The following is a 14,172-nucleotide window of genomic DNA, read 5'->3' as shown; positions in this document are numbered from 1 at the left end:
AGGGAGAATCAGTTTCCCCGATGAGCAGGGAGTCTGACACCAAGCTTTATCCCAGGCCCCCGGGATCATGACCTGAGCTGAAGGCAGATGCTTAACAGACTGAGCCACCCAGGCGCCCCGAGAAGACGCAATTTTAAGCAGCTTTAAATATAAGGACATTTGTTATAGCACCTAAGGAGCCTCATAGCTGGCACTTCCAGGATTGGCACAAAGGCTCCCTAATGTCATCCGTGAGCTTCACCACCTTGCAGGAAAGTGGGGGTGGGGCGAGGACAGGCTTGTGTATGGGCAACAGCTGTGTCTACTGCACTTCCTAGTGTAGACCCTGGAGGCCCCCCAGTTGGAGGTTGGATTTGTAGACAGCAGGATTAAGACAGAACATATATCTTTTTGTTAATTACAGAAGAAGTCTGATTGCAATTGTTCCCTGATTCATTGATGTAATGGTAGACCTTCACAGTTCAGAAATGGGAGGTAATTCATGAGACATCTGCTATGAGGTTAGCCCCACGTCCCCTGCAGCTGAGAGGTTAGACCTGGGCCCTTTGCTTGGAAGGCTGCATTGAGAGGTTCCTATGCTGAAACCCAGAGGGAATGTCATCTCTCCAATGGCTGGGTGGCGAGACTTGCAAAGCACTGAAAGTCCTCTCCTTTCCCATTGCTGCCTCCAGCCTTGGCCCAAGGCTTCCTGTTAGATTTCAGAAGTTTCCTGGGTGTCTGCCTTCGGCTCAGGTCATGATCCCAGGGTCCTGGGATCGAGCGCCACGTTGGGCTCCTTGCTCAGCAGGGAGTCTGCTTCTCCCTCTGCCTGCCACTCCCCCTGCTTGTGCTCTCTCTCTTTCTCTCTGACAAATAAATAAATAATCTTAAAAAAAAAAGATCCCAGAAATTTCTTGATTATTGTACATTCCTTGCGTTGTGTATCTGGCTGCTTACTTGGCATCTCTGCTGGGCTGTCTGATAGACCTGTAGGACTTAATGTATCCAAAACCAGCTCTTGGTTACCCCATTCCTGCAAATTTGCTTCTTTCCCGATCTTCCACATACTAGGAGATATGCCACCAGTCCACTATACTCAAGCCAAATTCTAGGAGTCACATTTGATTCATCGCTTTCCCTCCCGGCCCACACCCAATCCTTCAGCAATTCATGTCCAAAATATACGCTGGTCCAGTCGCTCCTCAAAGTCCCCTCTGCTACCGGCCTAGTCTGGGAACGCCCATCTCTTGGCTGGACCTCTGCAGGAGCCTCTTGGTGTGTCTTGCTATTGTTCTCCTTGGCAGCCAAAGCCTGTTGGTCATTTTGAAATATGAAAGGTCATATCACTCCCCAGCTTCAAAACCTCCAACGGCTTCCTGATGCCTAGAGGATAAAATTGAGTCTTCCTCTGGGGCCTAGAAGATTCTGTGTGATCCATCCTTTGCCCACCTCACTGACTTCTTGAAGTTTCGTTCCCTGCATTCCAGCAACTGGCCAGGTCATCCGGGCTCTCGCAGTAGTAACGCTTGCCTGAAATACCAGAGCCCTGCAGGCTGGCCTTTTCTCCCAATTCAGCCTTAACGTAAGTAGGTCCTTCTCAGAGAAGGCTTCTCTAACTCCTAATCAAAAATAGCCCATACCTCCAGCCTCGAAGCCCTTACCATGTGTTCTTTTCTTCATTGTAGTTGCCACCGCCCGATCTGTGCTCAGTGGCTTCCCTTTATTATCTGTCTTCCTCAACAGAATGTGTGCTCCCATGAGGGTTTCTGTTGCTTTATGGCTGCACCCTCAGGACTGGAAATGGTGTCGGTGTTTATAGGTTCTCAGTGAATACCTGTTGAACAAGGACATGTTTTAAAGTCTTTGACTCTCATATTAAAATATAAAACTCCCAGGGGTGCCTGGGTTGGGCATCCAACTCCTGTTTTCGGCTCAGGTCATGATCTCAGGGCCCTGGGATCCAGCCCAGCATTGAGCTCCGTGCTCATCAGAGAGTCTGCTTGGGATTCTCTCTCTCCCTCTGCCCCTCCCCGCATGCATGCATGCTCACTCTCACTCTCAAATAAATAAATAAATTTTTAAAAATATTTATTTATATGTAAACATATATGTATATATATGTATATGTATGTATGTATGTATATATGTATGTGTGTATACATATATAAACTTCGCACAAGAAGAAGGAAAACAATAAGCTTTTTGGGAAGACTGAGACACCGTAGGAGCTAGGAGGCACCAAAAGAGGGAGGAGAGGCCTCAGACAGTATTGTGATGTGTGAGCTTGAGGGCATAAAGGGTGCATGGATGCATGGACAGGCAGTCCAGAGTTTGGTCTTGGTCCAACGATGAAAAATGTAGAGACTGAAGATGCCAGAGTCAAGGAAAGGAAAGTCACTCCAAGCCTGGAGTCCTTTAAATTTTTTTTTAACGAAGTTTGGAGTCTTCAAGCAAGTTGTTTAGCCCCTCTAGGCCTGACCCTCTCATGGCATTGGGCTGGATGATCACTAAGTTTTGGGCCACTGGTGATTGCTCCATGTTCCTTCCATGGTTCATTCAGTAAGGTTTTTTTTTCCCATTAAGTATTAAATGACCACCTACTGTGTTTGCAAAGCGTGCTATGGGTTAGGCAAATAGCAAAGGACAAGGCACAATCCCTCTTCTCATGGAAATAACATAGGAGACAGAAGTTAAACAAATGACAAATAAATATATCATTACAAATTGTTGGGGGGGAGAAGCAATAAAAAGTGCAACGAGAGTTTATAAATGAGTATCTTGTGGGGATTGTAAAGTCAGATAAGCCTCCTCCACAAAAAGTGATATTTTTCTTAATTTAAAAAATGTTGGGGTGCCTGGGTGGCTCAGTTGTTGAGCGTCTGCCTTCGGCTCAGGTCATGATCCCGGGGTCCTGGGATCGAGCCCCGCATCGGGCTCCCTCCTCCGTGGGAAGCCTGCTTCTCCCTCTCCCACTCCCCCTGCCTGTGTTCCCTCTCTTGCTGTCTCTCTCTGTCAAATAAATAAATAAGATCTTTAAAAAAATGTTGAAGCTTTGGGGTAAGGTGATGAAGTGTCTATAGGGAGAGTTTCTGGCTGAGTCTCTGACAGTGGGGTATGCATTTGCACAGATGCTTTCTCCATCACAGTGATGGATTCCTCTGTTCCCTACACAGGACATGCTGGGACTTCCTGGAGCCAGGAGGGTGAGCTCAGGGGGTTATCTCTGGGCCGAGGGACGGGATGGGGAGGGGAAGGTGAAGAACAGCTCTCCTCTGTGCAGCAGATGAAGGTGAAACTTGGCATTTTCAACTATCTGTTCCAATCCCCTGACCCTGCTTGGCCAAACTCCTACCAACAGGCAACAAAGAGATGTTCAAAACAGAGGCACATCCCCCCTCACCCCTACTCACTGTGTGATTTTTGTGGTGGGTATGAACCTTGGTACCAAAATCCATTTGTTCAAGAAATACAACTTTCTTTATTTTGTTTAAAATTATCTTAAGTCCTTCTCCACACCCACATCCGTTGTGGCAGAGGAAATCAATCCCAGGCATCACTGGGGATCTCTCCTCTGCTCTCTCCCACAGGTCCCAGGGAAGGCATAATCCACTGAGCACTCCCAGGTGTGGCTTTCTTCATGCACCTGGAGCCATCCCCAGGAGGCTCTGCCTTCTCCCTGAAGGGCCCAGACCGCACAGGACTCCAGGGACCCCTGTCCAGGTCTGGGAGAAATTTCTCACCACTCTTCTCTTGAGCCAGTATCCCTCTACCCTTTGGCTTCTACAAGAAACAGCAGGAGACTTGATTTTCAGGTGTTTTTTTTGCTTGCTGCTCAAAAGACTTGTGAAAATTCAGGAAAAATGCATGCAAATTAACACTTTAAAAGATATTCTTGCATAGAACTGGAGCTTTGCAATCTGGGAGACTGCATTTGTCTGAGTCCTAGCTTTACCTGAGCAAATCACCACCTCTTTCAGCTTCCTTTTTCCTATCTGTAAGTGAGGGAAAATCATAGTAAAGACTCCTCCATGGAATCGTTATGAGGGTCAAATCTGGATTGCATGCAAAATTCTTAGGACAGTGTCTGGCGAGTACTCAATAAATGTTAGCTATGATTTTAATAATGTATGATGTTAGCTATGGTTATAAAATAGACTGTTAACTTTTATCTCCTAGCTTCAGGATTACATGTACAAAGTTTTGTGGAGGGTAGTTTCCCTGGTGCTGCTAAGCCCTTCCCACCTTCCCCAGACTGTGAAGGGGCTTGGTGAGGCCAGCAGTGTTTTTCATTTTCCTTGAAGAGCAGGTGCAAGTCCGGTCACGACTTCCCATCAACCTCCTAGTCAAACCCAGAGAGAGTGATGATCTATCCTCCTCGGAGGTTCCTACTTACTGTATTGCAGCTTTTGAATTATAACCTCTCTTGTTCAGACAGATTTTTCTCTTCCCTCTACTCCTCCTTCCCCTCCAAAATACTACAAGTGAATATCATTTATATTGATTTTTTTTTTAAACCTACCCTCCGGGGAGCTCATTCCCACCCCCAGAAAGTCTGGGACGCCAGCCTCTGATTATATTTTTCCTAAGGCTAAGTCAAATTTTCGTTTGTTATGGAAATACTAAATCTTTTTAAAAAACAGCCTCCAGTCTTTGGGACAAACATTGACATGGGCTGTGGGCCTGCGCCTGCGTGGAGCACAGGAGGGGGAAGCTGGGAGGATGGCGAGGCTCTTATTGATGCCCGGGGAGGAGGTGCTGAAGCCTCACAGAGAGCGGCAGAGAAGGGAAGAGAGCAGGGTTTCTGGGCCTGCGGCAGAGAGAGACAGAGAGACAAGGAGAGACAGAGATTCATGGGGCAGGGGCCTGGGGAGAAAAGAAAACAAAGGCAGAGTGCCTGTGTAGTTTTCTGAGCATTCAATCTAAGAAAAGATTTGAAATGAGAGAAAAAAAAAAGCGCCCGTAAGGAAAATGGCTTTAAAGGACAAGTTAACTGCATCTTTCCAAATTGAAAGCTAGACCCAGAAAGCTTCATCCAGGAATTAAACACAGAGTGGGGCTGATAGACTGGGTACAAGTGCTCGTATCTTTCTGACTTTGAGTCATTCTGTAGGTTTGAATAAGTCATCTCTGCATGTATTTTTCTAGACTTTCAAGAAATAAGAAAAAATCTTGACCCTATGGGTTTTGCCCATACTATGTTTGAGGACCAGCTTCTATTTAGTGCCTGATATGTGCTAAGTATTTAGTAGAGGTTTCATAAATGTGTCTGAATCAACCCTGAAAATAATCCTGTGTGGGAGATATTATTTTTCTTTTTAATAGATATAGAACGTGAGGCTCCGTGAGGTTAAATTGCTTTCTAAAGTCCTGGGATTGGGGTGCCTGGGTGGCTCAGTTGTGAAGCGTCTACCTTTGGCTCAGGTCATGATCCCAGGATTCTGGGATCGAGCCCCGCATCGGGCTCCCTGCTCCATGGGAAGCCTGCTACTCCCTCTCCCATTCCCCCTACTTGTGTTCCCTCTCTCACTGTGTCTCTCTCTGTCAAGTAAATAAATAAAATCTTAAAAAAATAAATAAATAAAGTCCTGGGACCTATAAGTACTGAAGCTGGGATTCGTACCCAGGTCGGCTCAGGCTCACTGTCCATCCAGTCCAGCCCACCTTACCAGACGGGGCCTGAGCATTATCTCCCCAGTGTTCTACCGCCTTCTCCTGCTTCCAGACTTTCGCGGAACCAATTCCTCAGGGCTCCTTCCCAGTCCCAGCTGCATCCACTCAAGATACAGGCCTACCGAGCAGCCCTCCCCTGCGAATTTGCTGCGCCTCTCCCTCTGAACAGCCCAGAAGGGCCAGCAGCCCACGTACATTTTTTAAAAAAGATTTTATTTATTCATTTGAGACACAGAGATACAGAGAGAGAGAGAGAGAGAGAGAGAGACAGCATGAGCAGGGGGAGAAGCAGAAGGAGAGGGAGAAACAGGCTCCCTGCTGAGCCAGGAGCCCAATGTGGGACTCGATCCCAGGACCCTGGGATCATGACCCGAGCCAAAGGCAGATGCTTAACCATCTAAGCCACCTAGGTGCCCCCAGCCCAGGTACATTTTGAATATTTCGTTACCTGATAACCTCCCAGTGATGTTGTTCACCCTTGACAACACAGGGTCTTATTTTAAAAATGACATTAGCCAAAAAAATAAAAAATAAAAAAAAAATGACATTAGCCAATGGCTTTTTAATTTTAGTTTTTATATTTATCAAAATGAAACACGCACATAATTTGGAGAGTGAAATCGTTCTATGACGGCTGCCTCTCACATACTTGTGTTTCTGTTCTGATTTTTCAGTTTTAAGCATTCACCCTTGAATCCCTGCTATGAAAGATGAATGCAGCTCTTTCATCCGCTGCCGAACCCTCCTTAGGCACACACTCCTTTTCCATTCTACATCTTTTTTTTTTTTTTTTTTAAGATTTTACTTACTTATTTGACAGAGAGAGACACAGCGAGAGAGGGAACACAAGCAGGGGGAGTGGGAGAGGGAGAAGCAGGCTCCCCGCAGAGCAGGGAGCCCGATGCGGGACTCGATCCCAGGATCCTGGGATCATGACCTGAGCTGAAGGCAGTCGCTTAACCAACTGAGCCACCCAGGCACCCCATTCTACATCTTCTTAATATTGTTATATGTTAATGCCTTTTATTCAAAATTCAGTATTTACATTATGAAAATCTATATTATAGTTCTAACGGAGCCCTTCAATAAGCTGTGATTACTTTTCCTTTCCTGGAGTTAGTGACGGTCTTATTTTTTCATTTGCTTTGTTTATTTTGCCTTAAGCAATCTTTAAAGTTCAAAACTCTTTGCCAAAGATCTAAATCCCCTCCACAGGTCTTCTATCCAATTCATCTCTGTACAGAAGCTGCTCCCGGGGCTCTGCCCAGCGCCGATGCCCACTGGTGGCCCTCCCTGCATCTCCCTGCATGCTGTTCAGCTGTCCTGGTTGTGGGGGGGAGGGGGCTGCGGCATCCTGGGGTTCCCTTCACTGCCCTTCCCCGGTGGATCTCTTGTTTCCTACATCCTCCATTTATTCTATTCGGGAGGAGCTCATTTTCTAGGAACTACAGGAGAAAGGGGGCATGCAGCCATGCCTTTTGAACGTATTTCCAGCACCCAGCATCATAGGTGGCCAATAAATGTTTGTAAATAATGAAAGGATAAAAGAAGAAAGGAGGACAAGAAAGCATCAGCAGAGAAAAAGTTATCACAGATCTAAGAGATAAAGGGGAAACAGTAAATCCTGATAATTTGATGTTTAAATGACTCACCTAAACTTTTAACTTATGATTTACATAAGTAATAATGAAAATTCACAAGAACTCCTGGATTTAGGGGACTCTTCTAATCTTTTCAAAAGGCTGTCTGGCGTGGGGAAAGAATGTAGGCAGTGAATGAATTACTTAACCTTTCCGTGTCTTGATTTCTTTGTCCATAAAAAGAAAGGGATGATAGTACTTACCCAGGAAAAGTGCTGTGTTGAGTGAGAACTAATAGCTGCTGAGCGCTGTCATATGTCATCCCATTAAAATGACACTTAAATCATTTGTATGCAAAATACCTACCTCCATGCCCAGGCTTTTGTAGTACAGTTGACCCTGGAACAACGTGGGAGTTAGGGCCTTCAACCCCCCATACCATCAGAAATCCGTGTGTAACTTTTGACTCTCACCAAATTTAACTACTAATAGCCTACTGTTGACCGGAAGCCTTACCCATGACATAAACATTCCATTAACACATTATTTTGTATGTTATATGTATTATATACTGTATTCCTACAATAAGTTAAATTAGAGAGAAAAATGTTATTAGGAAAATCACAAGGAAGGGGCGCCTGGGTGGCGCCGTCAGTTAAGCGTCCGATTCTTGATCTCAACTCAGGTCTTGATCTCAGGGTCGTGAGTTCAAGCCCCGCATTGGGCTCCACTTTGGGCGTGGAGCCTACTTAAAAAAAGAGAGACAGAGAGAGAGAGAGAAAAGAAAAAAAAAGAAAATCATGAGGAAACTACACGTACAGTACTGTACTTGTTGAAAAAATCTGTGTATAAGTGCCCCTTCATTTACAGTTCAGACCCATGTTGTTCAAGGGTTGACTGTACTTGGTAAGTGAAAATAATTTCCTTCCTTTCTCCTTTTAAGAACTCAGGGCGCTCTGACTTGACAAATACAACAGAATCGAGGATGCTGAAAATGGTTCTAAAAGGTTAGAATTGGGTTCAGAAGTGATGAGGGTGATAGCAGTGAGATCCCCTTCCAGTGTTGGCTCTCACGGCGACTTGCTGTGCATCCTTAGGCAAGTCGCTCTCCCTCCCCGAGCCTCAGTGTTTCCTTCAGCAAAATGTGGGGCCCTGTGGCTGGTGACGGAGGTCCCCCACCCCACCCCAACTCTGCCGTGCTCTAATCTTGTTCTATGAAATGCCCTTCCCAGAACCGACTCCACCCAGTTGCTGTTCGCACCATTTGACTGCGAGACAGATGTTATCTCTGCCCCTGGCACTGGCCTCCTGCAGGACTGGAGCCCATGATAGATGTCCTCGGAGGTGGACTGGGGAGAAGAAGCCGTTACATTCTTCTGCAATGTAATGCAAAACGGCTCTGGCTTTGGCTCCAGCCGACACCAGCGCAGTGGACTTCATTGTGAAAGCCGCCTTGTCAGCGTCAGCCCGGGGTGATTAATGACTCTTTAATCCCAGAGCAGAATACCTGACAAAATATGCTTGCGCCAAAAAGGCAGAACAAACCTAATTAGAGCCTGGTCAAGCCACTCACAAGGTGTGGGTTGCTAAGGACCCCAGCCCCTCGGAGAGGAAACCTCTCCCTTTAGGTCTGTGAAAGAATCAAGTGTCCACAATGGGGAAGGGACTCCATTAAAAGCAGGGACTGGCCAATGAATAAACATGCAGGTTACCGTGTTGATATTTCCCTGAATGCCATTCTGAAGTGGGGTGCTTGGGGCCTCGGAGGCCGGTGCCCCCGGCATTGTATTGGGGGAGGGACTGGCCATTTGAAGTCAAGGTGAGGACATACTGGGGGCAGATGGAACCTGCTTTGTTTGTGAAAGAGTTTTTCTGCTATTTATGCTAATGAGTGGGAAACACTTCTCAAGCATTTCAGATGATTCTGTAATGAGGCCCGGCAGAATGTGCCAAGATTGTTGGCCCAGGACAATTTTAAACTCCCACTCGCCACATTAGCAGCCCCTTTCTTTACATGAAGGCCCTTGGAGGGTGAAAGAGGACAATGAAGGAAGAGTGAAAACATCACAAAGAGAGGCTTTTGTTTCCCCTTCCTTTGAACCCTCTCAAAAGCCCGGTTTCAAGGGGTGTGTTGGGCCTGCCTTTCAACGTTACTGAACCCAGAATCCCCTGTTGTTTAGCAACATAGAAAGCTGACCTTAATCGACTCCACTTCTGAGCAGCCTTTGTAAATCACTCTGCTCCAGACTGAAATTTCCTGATGGCGTCTGTGTGTGATATACACCATTTGTCCACAGGATACCAACGTGCCCGTGCAACGCACACGAGCTCCTCGGCTCACAACCTGCTCTGTGCACATTCTCGAGTTTCCTTCTCCCGCGCAGCCTACCTCCGCATGACACCGCTAAGACAGCTGAAAAGCGGGGGACTTAGGTGACCCGACCAGAGCCATACCTCGAGAACAGAAAGGAGCTGTGGCCAGAACTGAGGTCCCCCTGACTTTCCGCGCTCGACCACAGTTGTTCCAGGATGGTACGTCCTGTGTGTGTGCGTGTGTGCGCATCCTCAGAGAGGAGTGTGTTGAAAGCGTTCTGTTTTAGGGAAAGAAGGGCACTCCTAGATTATGGTGACATTTTGGATTCCCTCCTTAATTTTTTTTTTAAAGATTTTATTCATTTATTTGAGAGAGAGAGAGAGAGCACACATGACAGGGGGGAGGGTCAGAGGGAGAAGCAGACTCCCTGCTGAGCAGGGAGCCCGATGCGGGACTCGATCCTGGGACTCCAGGATCATGACCTGAGCCGAAGGCAGTCGCTTAACCAGATGAGCCACCCAGGCGCCCTTCTTTTTTTTTTTTTTTTAAAGATTTTATTTATTTATTTGAGAGAGAGAGCACATGAGAGGGGGGAGGGCCAGAGGGAGAAGCAGACTCCCCGCTGAGCAGGGAGCCCGATGCGGGACTCGATCCCGGGACTCCAGGATCATGACCTGAGCCGAAGGCAGTCGCTTAACCGACTGAGCCACCCAGGCGCCCTCCCTCCTTAATTTTTGGTCACGATAGCATTTCCCCGACAAGAATTCTCCTTTCACTGGACTCTGGCTGTGCCCCGTTGATTCATATCCACTCCTTCCTTCCTCGGCCCCAAGTCACCCAGTGGCAGGCAAACGGCTGCTACTTGGCGCCGTATTGCATAGTCCAGCTTCCCTGCAGGGGAGCGCCTGCCTGGGCCTTATCGTGGGTTCCAGGGGCGCTGTGAGGAAGGGGGTGCACCCGGGCACTCCTCTACAAGTCTGGCTGCGGTTCAGGCCTGAGAGACACGTGCGTACCCTCAGAGCCTCTAGACTGGTGACAATCAAAGCTGACTTTGGTTTCTGACCAGGGCCGGTGTCTTGGGCACATGATCTGCACAGTGGCGGCCGCCTCCGTGCTCCAAAGGGCGTGGTTTAATGCTGTGCTGTCACTCTCTTGACATTCCTCATACTTTCATCTTTGAACTGCTGTTTATAAGTGAAGTCCAATAAAACGGGAGAGCAAGGCAGTACGTGCACTCTGCCTGTCCACGTAGTTCCTTGCTGCCCCAGTGCACGGAGCGCCCTCCACGGACTCCCTGCGGGAATTCAGCGAAAGTCCCAGCAAGCTAAGTGCCCTGTGTCGCCACTGAGTGGGGCGCCCGTGGCCCGGAGAGGCTGTGCTTTCTGTTCAAACCAGAACGGAAGGAGGCCGAGAGAAGGCAATGGCTTCTACGAACCACGGCTGACCGGGGAGCCCCGTCATACCCTTCTGCTCATATGAGCCAGTCATTCACGCTCAAGGCCACGAGGCAACGCAAGGGGGAGAGAGGATGATGTCTGCGTTCCCGGCAGCCTCTGCGGTGAACCAAAGGCGGAGAGGGATGTGTGTGTACTACGAAATGGCATAGAAACAATTGAGTTAGCGTTGAGTAGCACTTCCACTGTTCTGGAAAGAACAGCACACATATGCATGTATGGGCCACAAAGTCAAAGTTCTGCATTCTGGCGACTCTGCGTAGGCGTTAGATGCTCTTACATTTGCATTGAAAACTGGCATTGTACAATCTGTAGATGCATGGTAAAACTCACGCAAATGATTTAAAAATTTGATCTCTTTACTTAAAATGACATTAGATAGCAAATAAAAATCACCACGACAAGTTGAGAGAGAAACCACAGAAGGAAGGGAAGAGCTTTATATTTTGGCATGTTTAAAGACACTTTTTTCCCTGCTTTTTGGACGAGAGGCCCAATGCTTTCATTTTGCACTGGTCCCACATTATGTAGTTAACCCTGTTCTGGCAGAAGACATGTAGAAGTGAATATTATGTGTTTAAAAACAATTTTCTGTGATCACAGATGTCATGATTAACTCCAAAAGGAACTGATCTATGAATGGCGCTGCTCTTTGGGTCTCACTAGCGTGCTGGAAGGGCTGGTGCCTGGTGCTGCATCGCTCTGCAGGCAAAGGGTGGTGTGGTGGAAACCCGTGGACATATTATCTAAGTAAACACGGACAAGTCACTTATCTCGAGGCCTCTCTTTTCTTAATCTGCAAAATGGAGATAACACATGCCTTGCCCATTTTGTCTGAAGTTCCAGCAAAAGAAAAAAAAAAAAAAGATACAAAGATGTTTTGAAAAATTTAAAGTGTTGTGCATGTACAAAGGACTTTATAACTTTTAGTATTACTAAAAAAAAAAATCACAAAGCAAGAATCATGAACATTGTTCTTTGTTCCCTCTGATTTGCAAATTAATTTTAAATGAAGTTCCACCAAATTTGCATAACTCCAAATTCATGTTTTTTTTTTTTTCTTTTAAAGAAATCTGTTAATAACTGTTTGGAAGATATATCCAATATATTCACAACTTTTTCTTCCTCCTTGTGGTATACAATATACACCAATGTTTTTAAAAGCCAGAGTGGTTTGGCCAACGTAAGGAAGCTTTATTCTATTTCAAAAAAGCAAAATATAAAGTAGTGTATACAGTATTCTATAATTACACAGTTGTCAAATCTGTGCATAGAAAAATGGATGGAAATAAATCAAAAGCCTAACAACTGAAAAAATAAACAACCTCATACAGAAAATAAATGAGCCCAAATCACACAGGGCCCTACTGTTTTATCACACAGTTCAGATAACTTTTGGATTAAACTATGTTTCTCTAAATGTAACAGCTGTTCACAGGCGAAGTCTGATAGATTAACCTGCTGAGACTATAGAAATGTGCTAATCTTATCCCTCCAATAGCAGCATTATAAGTAGGTCTCTGTCATATAATAATTTTATAATAAATGGCAGACTGATACAGCAAAAGAATGAATGTACTGGAAGGAAACCATTTTTGCCCTGGGACATTGAGGAAGTAATTTCTCTTAGCATGGGCCTCAGTTTCCCCATCTGTCCCAGGGGCAGAGTGGACGATAAACTCTGAAGGGACATCCAGCACCAGTATTCTGTGTTTTGATGGCCTTGATGTGACCTTCAAAGCCTTAGCGCCAAAGTCATTCTCAGGACCACCCAAAGGGAGGCCGTGAGTACACATGGCAACAGCTGGCATAGACAGGGTCTGTGTCCCAAGGTGATACAGCAGATCTGGGCTCTCAAAGAACAGTTTCAAGTCCAGATCCAAACTGTCCCTTGGCCCGAGGTACTCCTCTCTGGATGGGACTCATCCTCCCAGAGTGGGAGGCTCTTTTCCCAGCGCTGAGAGGAGTGCATTCAGCTTTCTCTCCTAAGGCTGTCTGACCGCGTCCCCGACATACCCGCACAGCAGCTGATCCATAAGTGTTTGTTGAACACCGAGGTATGGTTTCATAATTTATTACTCATTTTATTTCTCCTTTCAGACTGCAAGCACTTCAGAGTCAGAGGCTCATCAAATTCAAATTCATCCCTCTCTTCCCCATCGCAGCTCGTGCATGCATGGGACCTAGCATATAAGGGAGAGCTCTGTAGATGTGAATTCTAATGTTTTGAGTAAACTCGAATGATGGCCACTACCCATTTTGCTGAAATAGATATTCTTGCTCATGAGGGACCCCAGGCTGCCCTGGACTGGTGCTGGTGTCTGCCTCCTGCTCACCAGTGGGAGGGTTAGGGACACAACTTGTGCTTTTCTGGGAGGACACATTCAACCATAAACTAAATCCCAAAACTCTTGCTTGTCTTACTAAAGACCGCACTTCCCATGACCTCGGCTTTTCTTGCTTTGCAGCCTTGTTCAAAATGGCATTTGGGGGGCGCCTGGGTGGCTCAGACGGTTAAGTGTCTGCCTTGGGCTCAGGTCATGATCCCAGGGTCCTGGGATCGAGCCCCTCATCGGGCTCCCTGCTCAGCGGGGAGTCTCCTTCTCCCTCTCCCTCTGCCACTCCCCCTGCCTGTACTCTCTCTCTATGTCAAAATAAATAAAATCTTTAAAAAAAAATGGCATTTGGAATATACACTACCCAGCAATAAAAAATTGTGTGAGGCTGTTCATAGCAGCTGTGGTCGTTATAGCCTCAAGCCCGAAACAAGCCAAATGTCCATCGGCAGGAGATTGGGCAAACAAAATTCATTATATCCTTACTAGAAAATACTACTCAGCAATAAAAAGGAGCAAACTACATGGATGAATCTTAAAAGCATCCTGAGTGAAGGAAGCCAGATGCAAAAGAGTACATACTGAATGCTTGTATTTAAAGGCAGTTCTAGAACAGATCAAATTCATGGAGAGTGACAGAAATAGGAACAGTGCTTGCCTGGGAGTGGAGTGGGCGGGGGAGGGGGGCATTGCCTGGAAAGAGGGCACAAGGGAAGTTTCTGGGTTGATGGAAATGTTCTATATCTTGACTGGGGTGGAGGTTACACTTGTCAAAACTCATTGAACTGTACACTTAAAAATCTCTACATTGCATTGTTTGTTCAATTAACCCTCAATTA

The sequence above is a fragment of the Mirounga leonina genome, unplaced genomic scaffold (assembly GCF_011800145.1).
Source record: "Mirounga leonina isolate KUSES-001 unplaced genomic scaffold, KU_Mleo_1.0 Mir_115, whole genome shotgun sequence".
Taxonomy (NCBI): Eukaryota; Metazoa; Chordata; class Mammalia; order Carnivora; family Phocidae; genus Mirounga; species Mirounga leonina.
Note: the sequence above shows the minus strand (reverse complement) of the source record.